At 32.4% G+C, this 13,659-nt stretch overlaps 1 protein-coding gene across 7 annotated transcripts in view; it reads left to right on the forward strand.

Annotated features, from left to right (window-relative positions):
- The window catches only part of NAALADL2 (N-acetylated alpha-linked acidic dipeptidase like 2), a 1,155,955-nt gene that overhangs the window by 1,030,708 nt on the left and 111,588 nt on the right, over positions 1-13,659 (forward strand). The gene's annotated exons all lie outside the window — the stretch shown is intronic.

Consider the following 13,659-nt stretch of genomic DNA (forward strand, 5'->3'; position numbering starts at 1 on the left):
TAAGTTTTATTTTTAAAAATAGTCTATGTGAACTCATTATTTTGTAAAATTCAATTTGGTCTTGAGTTTGCACCCATCTAGCTAGCCAAAGAGGAATGAGATTTCTATATGTAGCATTTGAATTTTTTGTCTTTTAATGCTCTGTTAGTCAGCATGTTTCCAAGGAAACAGAATTCAGTTTTCAGCTGGGTACTGCCAAAGACAAATTTAGGCTATGCATAAGGTCTGCCTGGATTGAGATGACACAAAATATTAATATTGTAATGACTGGATAAAATTCACCAGGATACTAAATGAGACCCTTTAAAAACATCCCAAAATGATGTTGTGTCTTTATTTTGGGGTGCTTTGCATGGCATATTATTCTTAATTATCACCAAAAAGTATTGTCAAGTAATATCATAGCTTTTTATAAGCTTTGTGATATAAGAAATTTAAAGGAGGATAAGAAAAAAAGATATTTTTTCATTTTGCCTATACATCTACCTCTCTATCTCTTTAATGATAAAAACATAAAATGCCACGGATGGTTATAGGGATGTATATATTCTGCTGATCTTTGTGTAATACTACAATAAACTTTCTTCCTACTCTAAGGTAAATAACTATACTCAAAGTGATTTTATTGTTAATAATGTCAAAATAGTTTTATTTTATAATAATTAGAAAATAACTTATTGTTATATCATTTATTTTAAAAATAAATAGCATTAAAGTGAAATCTTTATAAAAATATGTGAAGATTTATAAGAATAATAAATGCATAAACCTGACATAAATTTGACATAATTAAAATGAAGACCAATGGATGCTTCTTTTCAAGTAAAAATTAGAAGATTTGGAATTTTTGTTTCATTTTTACTGAAAAAAATCATATATATATATATGTACACATACACACATAGCAAACACATGTAATAAATATGTATTTATATAACAGCTATGAAATTTGTTATTTTGGGGTGGTGGCATTTGTAAAATTAAGGAATATTCAATATTTAGAAAAAAGACTTTAATATATTACTTGAGTATCAGATGTAAGAATGTACATAGATAAGTAATATTTATAGGATGTATTTCTGTGGGATAGTGAGTTTCCTTTTAAGATAAGATTGCTCACCAGTCTTTTAAGAAAGGGTATATCTGGAAGAAATAAAATCGGCAATAGAGAAATACACAATTTGTTGAGTAATGACAATGGAGATAAGTAAAACAATTCTTGGAGAAATGTGAATATAAGTCTTACAGTATTTGCTGGGAAGATCTAATTTCTGCTCAACACTCATGCTTAAGTAATGACATCTCTGATCAACTAGTAGTCTGAAACTGCCTTGTCTGGTGGAGAAATAGGAGGACTTTTTAGGTTTTAGGGAGCAATATGATATGCTAGTTTGGTGAAATACAGTATTTTTGGTAATCATAAGGTTCCTTCTGATTTTTTTTTTTATTGAGTATACCTGTATATTGTGTAGGGTATGTCTAATACTCTATGTCATGTAGCCAATATTTTTTTTTCAGTGCTTTCATTAAGGAGCACAAACATACAAAGCTTCAATAGGAAAAATATTTTGTCTATTTTTTTTTAAATCTCCTTATAATCCTCAGTACCTGAAATAACGACTGACCTCAAAGTGCACAAATGATACACCTGCTAAAAGGATTCTACACAAAATTTCATATATTCTATAGGTCTCTTTAATGGAGCTAATAAATTAACATCTTTTTTATATAAAACCAAAAACAACAATAAAGCAGCTCTCAAATCAAATGACTGGACAAATATTGAATTGCAATTATAAACCTTTTACCTGGTCCTTCTCACTTAAAATACCCTAAATTATTATCATGTTCACTTTCAAATTTATTAAGTAAAAGTAATTTTGCATGGAGATGAAAAAATATAATTACTTGTACTGGACTAAGTGATTGAAATTATTTTCCCTATCAAAACCTACCAAAGGTTTTACCTCACTATATTTCCAGTTTAAGATGATGGTTCTTCTGCTAATTTCCTATGACACAGTGAATTTCTCCCTCTCTATTTTGATCGTCCCTTAACTTGCATTTTCATCACCTGGGTAATGCAACTGACAAGTGTGTATATGAACACTGACACATCTCATCGATATATATTGTAGTCAAGGAGAGTAATTTGCCCAAAGATCATAGCCTGCCCAGCAATTTATCTCACACCTGCCCAGACAGACATAATAGTCTAGCTCATCCATCAAAGTTCATGATATAAACTCAGTGGAATTTGAAATGTACAATAAGAAAATAAAAATTGGTATATCAAAATCATATGCAGGTTACACAAAATACAATTGCAATGGTGTATATTTTAATTTTTTTATTTTCAAATGTGTAAGTTTTGTATTCATTCACATCAAGTCATTGCCTTTTTTTTTTGATGATACTGATGTATCATTCTAATTTCTGTGGAATTGATATTTCCAGAATTACTTTAATTCATGTATATATATATATATATATACACATACATATACATATATTTATATAAGACTGAGATAATATTTGGATACAACCATCAGGTATTGCTACTATAATGCAGCCACCACCAGATCACCCATAGATGAGCACCATTGTCCTCTCTTTGCTCTCCTCCCTTCCCCAATACCCTCCCCACTCTGAATGCTTTGGTTCTATAGACAGTCATTAAGGATTAGTTTTTAACTTTGTCCTTATCTGACTCTTGGTGTAGTTTACTATATATTGCACAAATTAGTGACATCATCCAGTATTTCTCTCTCTCCTTCTGAGTTAGTATTTCACTTAGCATTACTCCTTCTAGCTTTATCCATGTTGTCAAATAGCATGAGTTTATCTTTTTTGATAGTTGATTAATATTCCACTGTATATGTATACCACATGTTTATCTATTAATTTGTTATGGGGAACTTAGGTTTTTTCCATAAGCTGGAACATTTGTACAATTTGGCTATAGTAAGTAGTGGTGCAATAAGCATGGAGGTGTGAGTTTCCTTTTGAATTAGTGTTTTTGAATTTTTTGGATAGATGCCAAGGAGTGTAGTTACTAGCTTGAATGGCAGATTGATGTTTAACATTTTGAAACACCTTTGTAGTGCTTTCCATAAGGGCTAGACCAGTTTGCATTCCCACCAGCAATGTAATAAGGGTCCTTTTCCTCCACACCCTTGCCTGCACTTGTTAATTCTGGTCATTTTGATATGTGTCATTCTCACAGGTGTGAGGGGATATTTCATTGTGGTCTTGATTTGCATTACCCTAATGATAAGTGGTAGTGAATATTTTTCCATGTGCCTGTTTGCAGTATTTATGTCTTCTTTGGAGAAGTGTCTAGTTCTTCTGCCTATTTTTTTAAGATTATTTATTTATGCATAAAAGAACTGGGGGTAGGACAGAGTTGCAAGGGATTAGAGGATTCACCAGAGACAGAGTGGGGAGAAGAACAGACAGATCTACTGAAATACACTATTGAGGGGAGAGGCAGTGAGACAGGAGAGGTCTGCTGTGCCATGTAGGTTAGCACCCCTGCTGGGATCGAACTCAGGTCTCAGTGATGATAATGCTGAGACTTAACCTCTATACCACCAGGGAGACCTCTTCTGCCCATTTTTGACTAAGTCTTTTGTTTTAGCAGAGTTTTATGAGTTCTTTGTAGATCCTTGATATAGTCCCTTATTAGATGTATGGTATGCAAAAATTTTCTGTCATCTAATATTTTCATTTTAGTTATTATTTATTTCACTGCCCTTGCTGTTGGGATCAAATCTGTAATGATATCAATAAAATTTGTCATGAAGCGTTTTGCCTGTTTCCTTCTATCTATCATATGGTTTCAGATCTTACAGCCAAGTCATTATCTATTTTGAATTAATATTCATGTATGGTGTGAGATAGTGATCTAGTTTCATTTTTTTTTGCATACAACTGTCTAGTTTTCTCAATGATGCATATTAAAAACACTGTCTTTCTTCCAGTATATATTCTTGGCTCTTCTGTTATAGAGTAACTGTCTATATAGGTTGGGTTTCTTTCCTTTTTTTTTTTTTACACCCCTTTACATTTTCTAAAATTTTTTAAATTTTATATATTTTTACATCATTTTTCATTTTTGCACAATGTATGCATTTTCATCTTGCTTATAGTCCCCATACAATTCCAACCCCCCTTGTTTTGATCCTACTCCCTGCTCCCCCACCCTGTAGTGTATCTCTGGTTTATAGTTGCTTGTTGATTTTGATTTTTACTTTATTATATTTAGTCTTTTTCCTGGTTCCTTATCTAGGTTTTCTAAATTCCTGCTATGAGTAAGACCATCCAATGTTTATCTTTTTCTTTCTGGCTTATTTCGGTGAGCATGATCCCTCCCAGCTCCATCCATGTTCCTACAAATTGCATGAGTTTATCTTTTTTTTTGATTGCTGAGTAATACTCCATTGTGTATATGTACCACATCTTCTTGATCCAGTCATCCATTTTTGGGCATGTGGGTTGTTTCCATAGCTTAGCTATTGTAAATAGTGCTGCTATAAACATTGGGGTGCAGGTGCCCTTTGGAATTAATGTTTCTGTGTCATTTGGGTAAACACCTAGGAGTGAAATTGCTGGACCATATGGAAGCTCCATCTTCAGCAGGTTGAGAAATCTGCACACAGCTTTCCATAGTGCTTGGACCCGTTTGCACTTCCATCAGCAGTGCAGGAGAGCTCCTTTTTTCCACATCCTCACAAACATTTGTTGTTGCTAGTTTTTTTTTTTTTTTTCATATGTGCCATTATCACTGGTGTAAGATGATATCTCACTGTAGTTTTTATTTGCATTTCCCTGATCACAAATGATGTTGAACAGTTTTCATATGCCTATTGGCCATTTTCATTTCTTCTTTGGAGAAGTTTCTTTTTAGCTCTTCTGCCCATTTTTTAAACTGGATTATTTACTTTGTTATTGTTGAGTCTCATAAGCTCCTTGTAGATTTTTGTGATCAGTCCTTTATCATTAGTGTTGTGTGCAAAAGTTTTCTCCCAATTGATGTGGTGTCTCTTTGTTTTAGTTACTGCCTCTTTTGCTGTACAGAAACTCTTCAATTTAATGTAGTCCCAGCTATTTATCTTTGTCTTCATATCTCTGCTTTGGGTGATGTGTCTTTAAAGATGTTACTGAGGTGTATGTCATGTAGTGTTTTGCCTATATTTCTTTCTGTATGTTTTATGGTTTTGGGTATTATGTCTAGTTCTTTAATCCATTTTGAGTTGGTTTTTGTGCATGGCATGAGGTAATAGTCAAGCTTCATTCTTTTGCATGCAGTGACCTAGTTTTCCCAGCACCATTTATTGAACAAACTTTCTTTGCTCCAATGCATATTCTTTGCTCCTTTGTCAAAGATTAGTTGACTATAAATCTGTGGGGTTTTTTTTTCTGGATTTTCTATTCAGTTCCATTGGTCCACATGTCTGTTCTTGTTCCAATACCATGCAGTTTTGATTATTATGGCTTTGTAGTATAGTTTGAAGTCTGGACATGTGATACTGCCATTCCCTTTTATTTTTTTTCAGGAGAGATTTGGCTAGTCGGGGTTTTTGCTGGCTCCATATGAATTTCATGAATATTTGTTCTATTTCTTTGAAGAATGTCATTGAAATTTTTACTGGAATAGCAGTGACTCTGTAAATTGCTTTTGGTAGGATGGCCATTTTGATACTGTTAATTCTTCCAATCAGTGGGCAGGGGATATCTTTTCATTTCTTTGTGTCTTCTATTTCTTTTAACAGCGTTTCACAGTTTTCTTTGTATAGGTCCTCTATTTCTGGGCTCTCAATTCTATTCCATTGGTCTGTGTGTTTTTGTTATATTAGATTGTTTTAATTATTATGGCTTTATAATAAAATCTGAGGTATGGAAGTGTGATACTTTCATTCTCTTTCTTTTTTTTTTTTTTTTTGTCAGGATTGATTTTGCTATTCAGGGTCTTTTATGATTCCAAATGAATATCAGTGGTGTCTGTTCCATTTCTTTGAAAACCATACAAGGTCATATTTTAAAGTAATTATTTGTCAGCATCTAAACATTCAAAGTTAGGTTGAAATGGATATCCTTTTAATCACTTTTTATGTTATTCCAAACCGACTTTTTATGCACTTCAGATATAATAATTTTCAAGCATAAAAGCATAAATTAATAAACAAAACCCTCAAAACTGTTCAGCTGAGAATTATAAACTAAGCCCAAAGTCCTAAAAACATAGAAAGGTGATAGACTATAGAAATCTCTGTTTTACTCTATTTTCCATCGCTTTTTATGGTCTCATAGAATTTAAATATTAGAATACCTTCTGAAATTTTTAAATGCTAGCATAATAAATATTAATACCCTTGTAGTTCATTATGGCAGCTCATTAACATTTTGAACATATTTTAATGTCTTGCCCTAATTTCAAAAGCCAGTTCCTGCTATGAACACTTGATGTAGGCAGATGTGGTGTTACTATTTCAAAATTAGAAAATTAGAAAACTAAAATTTGAGAAGTTAAGAAATTTGTTCAAAGTCACAAAACTGGCTATCAAAAATACTAACAATAAAATCCAGATTGCCTTAAACCAAGACAATATTCCACAGTACAGAGTACCTTCTGTGATATTTATGTGTTTCAGAAAGCTGAAACGGACCATGGAAATAATGTGATCTAACCTACCTGATTTTACAGATTAAAAAAATGAAGTTCAAAGTGAGGGGCTAGAACTCAAATGATTACTCAGGTTGCCAGATTTATCCATATGATACCTCTCTGAAATAACAAACTTCTCAACAACTTTAGATGGTTTTATTCTTTATCTTAGCTTTGTAGATAGCAGAATTATTCCCTATAGCATGACTGCATAGTCATAGAAATATTGTATCAGGTAAGTAGGAAATCCTTAAATGTTGATTTTAGCTTGCGTTTGGATGTTTTAGCATCTTGGTAGTGTAGAATGCATTTCAATATAAATAAGTGAATAAAAATAAATCCTGTTGTTAGATAAAGAAAATGAAATTTAAATAATATTAATGATAAGATCTTAGCCATATTCACATTCAATTATATTATCATTTAATTACACTAGATCTGGAATTAATTCATTTATTTATTCTCCTACTATAGACATATTTAATGTTGGACACACATAGTACAGAGTACATTCTTGACAAATGAATACCTAAGTCCTGCTTTTTCTTTTTTAGTGTTTCCATTTAAATAATAATTTGTGAAACTTGAATTTGTACTGGCAAAGAAGAAGGGGAAAAATCTAGAGGTATTAAATAGACTAATTTGTCTCTCTCAAATGCTTCAAACTTCAATGTTTCAGAGGATGAAAATATGAACTAAGGTACAAATTGTCATACATTTTAACAGTTTAACAGATTCCATCATTTGTGAATTAGAAAACTGATTGTTTCCTGCCTGGGTTTGAAATGGAAAGAAAGACTGAAGTTCTCATAATGGATTCATAAAGATTCAACAGCATAATTTATGTGTAACACACATTAACACACATATATGTGTGTGTGTGTGTGTGTGTGTGTGTATATAATTGAGTAACAAGTAGAACACTTAACTGAAAGTTAGTGAATATCCAGCTTGATTTCCACTTGTCTTCAAGATCCTTTGATATTTTTTAATTACATAACCTCATCTGTTATTTTTAGTTTAAAAAAGACAGAGTTATACCTCATGGTGTGTTTTCCTTCTGCTGTGAGTCTGTCATAAGAGACACTCAAAATATCTGTCTGAATTATTGGATTTATTGGTTTTGGTATTCTTGAAATATGTCATTGTTCCTATTGAAGAAGACTCGTACTAATACAGCACATTTATCCTGTGACGACTTATTGGGCATTCACTGCACATTGAACTCTCCAGCCTGCAATGTGGTAAGGACACTCATGATCAAACTGCACTGCTAAGTTGCAATAATTAAATTGGTTTAATGCTTACCTCTCCTTTAACTGTTAAGAATTACAGTATCTTCTTCAGATGAGCTATTTCCTTAAGCAATATGTGACCTCTGATTAGAGCTATTATTCTAACAATTACAAGAGATAGAGAAAACTGCTTACCTTAGTCTTCAGTTGCATTATTCTTTACAATGAACTTTGTTGCTTCTAAAGTTACTAAAATTCCATAATATCCTATAAATTTGACTTATGTACTCTCAGAGGGAGAACCATTGTGGCATTTGATGAGTTTTATGCCATGGCCACAAATCTCTTTTTATAAGCTATTGTTGGTTCTATTATGATAACCTTAAGAATAGCATTGTAATTTTTACTTTCATATTGCAGACTCCTTTTACTGCATTTTTAGATATTTTCATTTTTTTAAACACAAAAATGAGACTGTCTAAAAACTGCAGGTGTGCTATATGTGAATGAGTTTTGGCCTTGTTAAAGTGACCACAGAATACATAACAACAATCACATGAGAAAAGGAAATATTAATGAGAAAAAGATACCTCAAACCATCCTTATGACTTTATATTAAGTTTGTTTCTGTATACAAATCTTAATAAGATTTTATGTTCTGTTCTCAACATTGCAATTGTCTTTGCAACAACTAATTTCTCTTCATTGAGTTTTACCTTGGTAGCTTTGTCAATAGTATTTGCAAATAATTATATTATTCTTTTGACAAAATAACCAGATTTTATTGGTTTTTCAGTTGGTGAAATGATAGCCAAAGACCAAGAAAGATTTTAATGTAGTTTTACATCTTTGCGTTTTGATATCTATTTATCTGATGCAGATTTTGTGACTCGCACTCATTTATAGCAATTATGATTTTTTAAAAATTACTCTTTATCAGTCACTTATTATGTGCTTTATATTCATTATTGTGAGTGTTTGTGTGCGTGTGTGTGTGTGTTTGTGTGTGTATACCCATTTACCAATGGAGAAGAGAGATTTAAAAATCTTACTTTAGGTGACTTAACTAAAGTTTTCAAACAGATTAATCTGGTGTATTCAGAGTCATTAGGAGCAAATCAAATGTCATTGCTATATAGTCCCTCAGGCTCCTCTAACTCATGAATCAGTTAAATAAGGAGGAAAATATAGCCTAAGCTAAATATAGGCTTATTTTTTTTCTCTTTTTTTAAAGATTTATTTATTTATTTATACAAGCACTGGGTACAGTCAGAAGTGCAGGAGGGTGAGAGGATTCACCAGAGCCGGAGAGGGGAACAGAACAGGCAGATTGATGAAATACACTGCTGAGGGGAGTAGCGGGCAGCAGGAAAGGTTTGCGCGCCATGTGGGACCCTTGCCGGTGGCCGGGGATCGAATTGGCTCTGCCGAGGCTGCGGGCAGCTTCGCAGCCCAGTGCTCAACCGCTGCACCACCAGGGGAGGCCCTAGGTTTAGTTTTTTTTTATTTGTTTCTAGTTAATTCTTTGATTTGTGATTTTACAAAACAAATGTATTTCTCAAGTTACACCAATCATTTGAATAATTTAGTTTGTTTTATAATCATTTCACATTCAGTAACATAACAATGAAATAATATCCAACACTTATGTAGAGTTTGCTGTGTACCAGGCATAGTTCACTTACATCAGTTTGTTTCCTCACAACTTTAAAAATGAGCTCAATTTTTATCATCCACATTTTAGAGATGAATATAGCGAGGCAATCAGGTGAAAGACAATGCTTGACCAAAGGCACAGAACCAAGAGATAAAATTGGGATTTGAACCCAGGTAGTCTGTTTTCCAGCATCTGTGTTCATAGCCCATTTTGGAGACAATCCTAAAGTAACTTATCAATTGATTTATAAAGAATATGAAATAAAATTTAATGATAATTTAATAAACCTCACTAAAAATAAAATCTAATTGTGGATGTGTAAGCTTATATCCCTGTGATTTAAATTAACATTACCTAAATGAATAAAACTTGAAAAAATAGTGTTTATACTTTAATCAAAATTTGTAGCACACTCAATTTAATTTTATATTCATATATTTATTTTCCTTTAACAAGAATTTTAAAAACCCTACACAACCCACTAGTTTTGTTTGAATGGAATAATGAAGAAATGTCTGGTTGTATCGACCCATGACACTTTAACATATTTGTACAAAGTTGTTCAAATTTTGTGAAACTGGTTATATATAAATTTTAAGTACTAATTACATGAAATATTATAAATTATTTTAATTTTATTTTTTTATTTTAACATTTATCATTTTTTACATCTTTTAGACAATATTTGCTTTCCCTCCACCCCCTCAGATTGAGTCCCCATAGAATCTCCTTCCCTAAGGCACCCATGCACCATCACCTCAGTCCCCTGTGCTCCTCCCTCCATCCCTCTCAACCCTCTCCCTCCTCCTCCCCTGCAGGATGTCTCTGGTTTATAATTGTCTGTTTTTTTTTTGTTGTGTTCTGTAGGGAACACAACATCAGTATATTGGTTTCCCTATATGTCTTATTTGATTTCCCTATATTCCTGTTATAAGTGAAACCATCCGATATTTTTCTTTTTTTCTTTTGGCTTATTTTACCAAGCATAATTCCTTCTAGCTCCATCCATGTTGCTGTGAATGACATGAGTTTATCTTTTTGATTGCTGAATAATATTCCATAGTGTATATATACCACATCTTGATACAGTCATCTATTTTTGGGCATTTGGATTGTTTCCAGGTTTTACCTATTGTAAATAGTGCTGCAATAAACATAGGTGTACAGGTGCTCTTTTGAATCACTGTTTTTGTGTCCTTTGGGTAGATCCCTAGGAGTGGAATTGCCGGATTGTATGGTAGTTCCCTTTTTAGTAGACTGAGGAAACTCCAGACAGCTTTCCACAATGGTTGGACCAGTTTGCACTCCCACCAGCAATGTAGGAGAGTTCCTTTTTCACCGCATCCTCGCCAACATTTGTTGTTGCTTTTTTTTTTTTTTTGATATGTGCCAGTTTTACTGGTGTAAGGTAGTATCTCAGTGTGGTTTTGATTTGTGTGAAATATTATAAATTTAAAACAATATTTATCCCATTTTAAAAAGATAAATAAGGTGTCTTCTTTGAAAACATATAAATTCCCAGGTTGCCATGGAAATGCAAGACAATATCAAAACAATTTTGATTATACCTAATATATATATGTCAGTTTATTTTGATCTTGTGAGCAATGAGTGACCTCCAATTGTGAAAAAAAAAAATACAAGAAAACAAATACAAAATTAAACTCTGAAACATAAAAAGATGTTTAAAATGTATCTTCTGGCCCTCTCTTGTGGCACATGGGTTAAAGTCTTAGCGCTGTCAAACTATCACCAGCCACTGCGGCATGTATTCAGTTTTGGCCAGGGAGCTACCCTCATGGCACAATAGACCTCTCCTGTCTCACCTGCTGCTCCCCTCAGCAGTATATTTCAGTAGATCTGCCTGTTCTGCACCCCACTCTTTCTCTGGTGAATCTACTCACAGCTATCCACCACACCTCTGGCCCAGTTCTTATGTGCATAAATAAATAAAATAAATCTTTAAAAAAGTCTTTTTCTGGTAAAAAATTATTTAAACTTCATTTGAAGGATTGAATCAATTTATAATGCTCCCCCATGACATGGGACTTGTGAATTTGAAAGTTATTATTTATTAAGAAAGTGAAAATAAGTCAAGCACTTCCCCTTCATGTATTCTATAAGTTTCTGTAAAATATTAATTTCACTTTTGAAATTGAAATATGATCTCTCCTCCTTTGCTAGTTTTTTTTAAATGAATTCATTTTTAAATTATCTGAAGAAAACTTCTTATGCCTGCCCAGCAATAGTTACTTGCATGAATTTAACATAGTGCTTTCACTTAAAGGTACTAGCATCTGGTATCTTTTCTCTTAATGATAATTTCAGATACACAGGATGTACATAAAAATGTTAACATGTGATGACTATTATTGTATGTTGAGATAATGGAGGTAATATCACTTATATTTTTGGATACCATTATGAGTGACTCTTTAGCTATTTCTGGTTGGTTTTTTGTTTGTCATACATGAGTCTATCCCTGGAGATTGTGTCTCAGTTTTATAAACCATTTCAGTAAAGACTCCAAAGGGATGACAGCTTGCTAGAAATGAATAAATTCCTTTACTTAGAAATTACTTAGAAAAGAAAGAAAATTACTTAGAAAGAAAATTTCTTATAGGAAAAGTCAAATTATATACACATAATTATCATTATTATTTTTATTTTTAAAGAGAAATCTGTGTCTCTGAAATTCAAACTGCTTTAAGCTCTCATTTGTAACAGGGATGATTTAACTATTTTTTTAAATACTTTACTCTCATTATTTCAGCAAGAAATGATTATTTCATGAGCTTAATTTTTTTCATTTTATGTTATAATATTGTTATAATATAAAAATGTATCTTTAGATAATTTCTTTTGAATTACTTTTTACAAATTTCTAAGGCAATATTTAATAGTTCTAAGTTTTTAATCTTTGATTTCTTTTATTAAAATGTTACCAAAAGCAATCATTTTCCCCAACCTTTGGAACATTGCTATTTCAGGATTAAACATAACTTTAATTACTGAAGCCTGGTGGAGCAGAAGTTGCTGAGGGAGGGAAATGTTGCTGAATTAGAACTTGAACTAGAGTCAAGAGTTAATCATTTTTAGAAATTGTGCTGGTTTCTTAAGGGTGCTTGGTTGAAACTGGCAGAAACACATTTCTATCTTAACCCCATCCGGAACACTGATTTATGACTAAATCATAAGTGCCAGATAATGAGTGGTATGTATAAATACCAATTCTGGCTTCACTTTGCTTTTCTTCTGCAATATCTTTCTATTAATGGGAAGTTGATCCTCTTACCCTGTGGGTTCTATGGAGGAAAAAAAAAAAATCTGTTAATGCTTTTAAATGAAAATCCCACTGAACAAGACTGCTTACTCTTGGAACCTGGGCAAAGGAAATGGATAATTTTTTTTCCTTCAGAAGAAGTATTATATAACCTCTTATGAAGCTCATTATAAAATCTGAACTTCAAAAGACTGAACTAGCAATAGAAGAGAAAGCCAGTTAGGATTGATAAATCAGAACTTTGAACTAAAGCGAGAGAGTGGAACTTATAAACTCAGTCAAAATGGCTTGCATCCAAAGCCACTGATTTATAAATCTGTCGTTTTTATTCTTAAGGTACCCAGGAAAGATTTGTAAATCAAACATATTTTTAATTTAATATTTATTGGCATGACTTATTACTCTCATAGATTTTATAAATCTTCTGATAGTCTTATTTTTTTTATTATTTTTTTTTATTTTCCAAGTTTAATTCAAGATCCATAACGTACAATTAGTTCATTTACATAATTCCATTGATTTTTTTTTTTTCATAGAGGTACATTTTATTTTTTTTTTTATTAGATAATAAATTTTATAGTTATATTCCCCATACAATTGCAGCCCCCCATTCTGACCCCAATCCCTCCCCTCCCGCCCCTGCCCCCCTAAAGTGTCTCTGGTTCATAGTTTTTTGTTGATTTTGATTTTCACTTTCTTATAGTTATTCATTTTCCTGGTCCCTTATTTAAGTTTTCTAGATTCCTGCTATGAGTGAGACCATCCGGTATTTTTCTTTTTCTTTTTGGCTTATTTCGCTGAGCATGATCCCTTCCAG

The sequence above is a fragment of the Talpa occidentalis genome, unplaced genomic scaffold (assembly GCF_014898055.3).
Source record: "Talpa occidentalis isolate TD23 unplaced genomic scaffold, MPIMG_talOcc4v2.1 talOcc4.4, whole genome shotgun sequence".
In the NCBI taxonomy this organism is placed as follows: domain Eukaryota; kingdom Metazoa; phylum Chordata; class Mammalia; order Eulipotyphla; family Talpidae; genus Talpa; species Talpa occidentalis.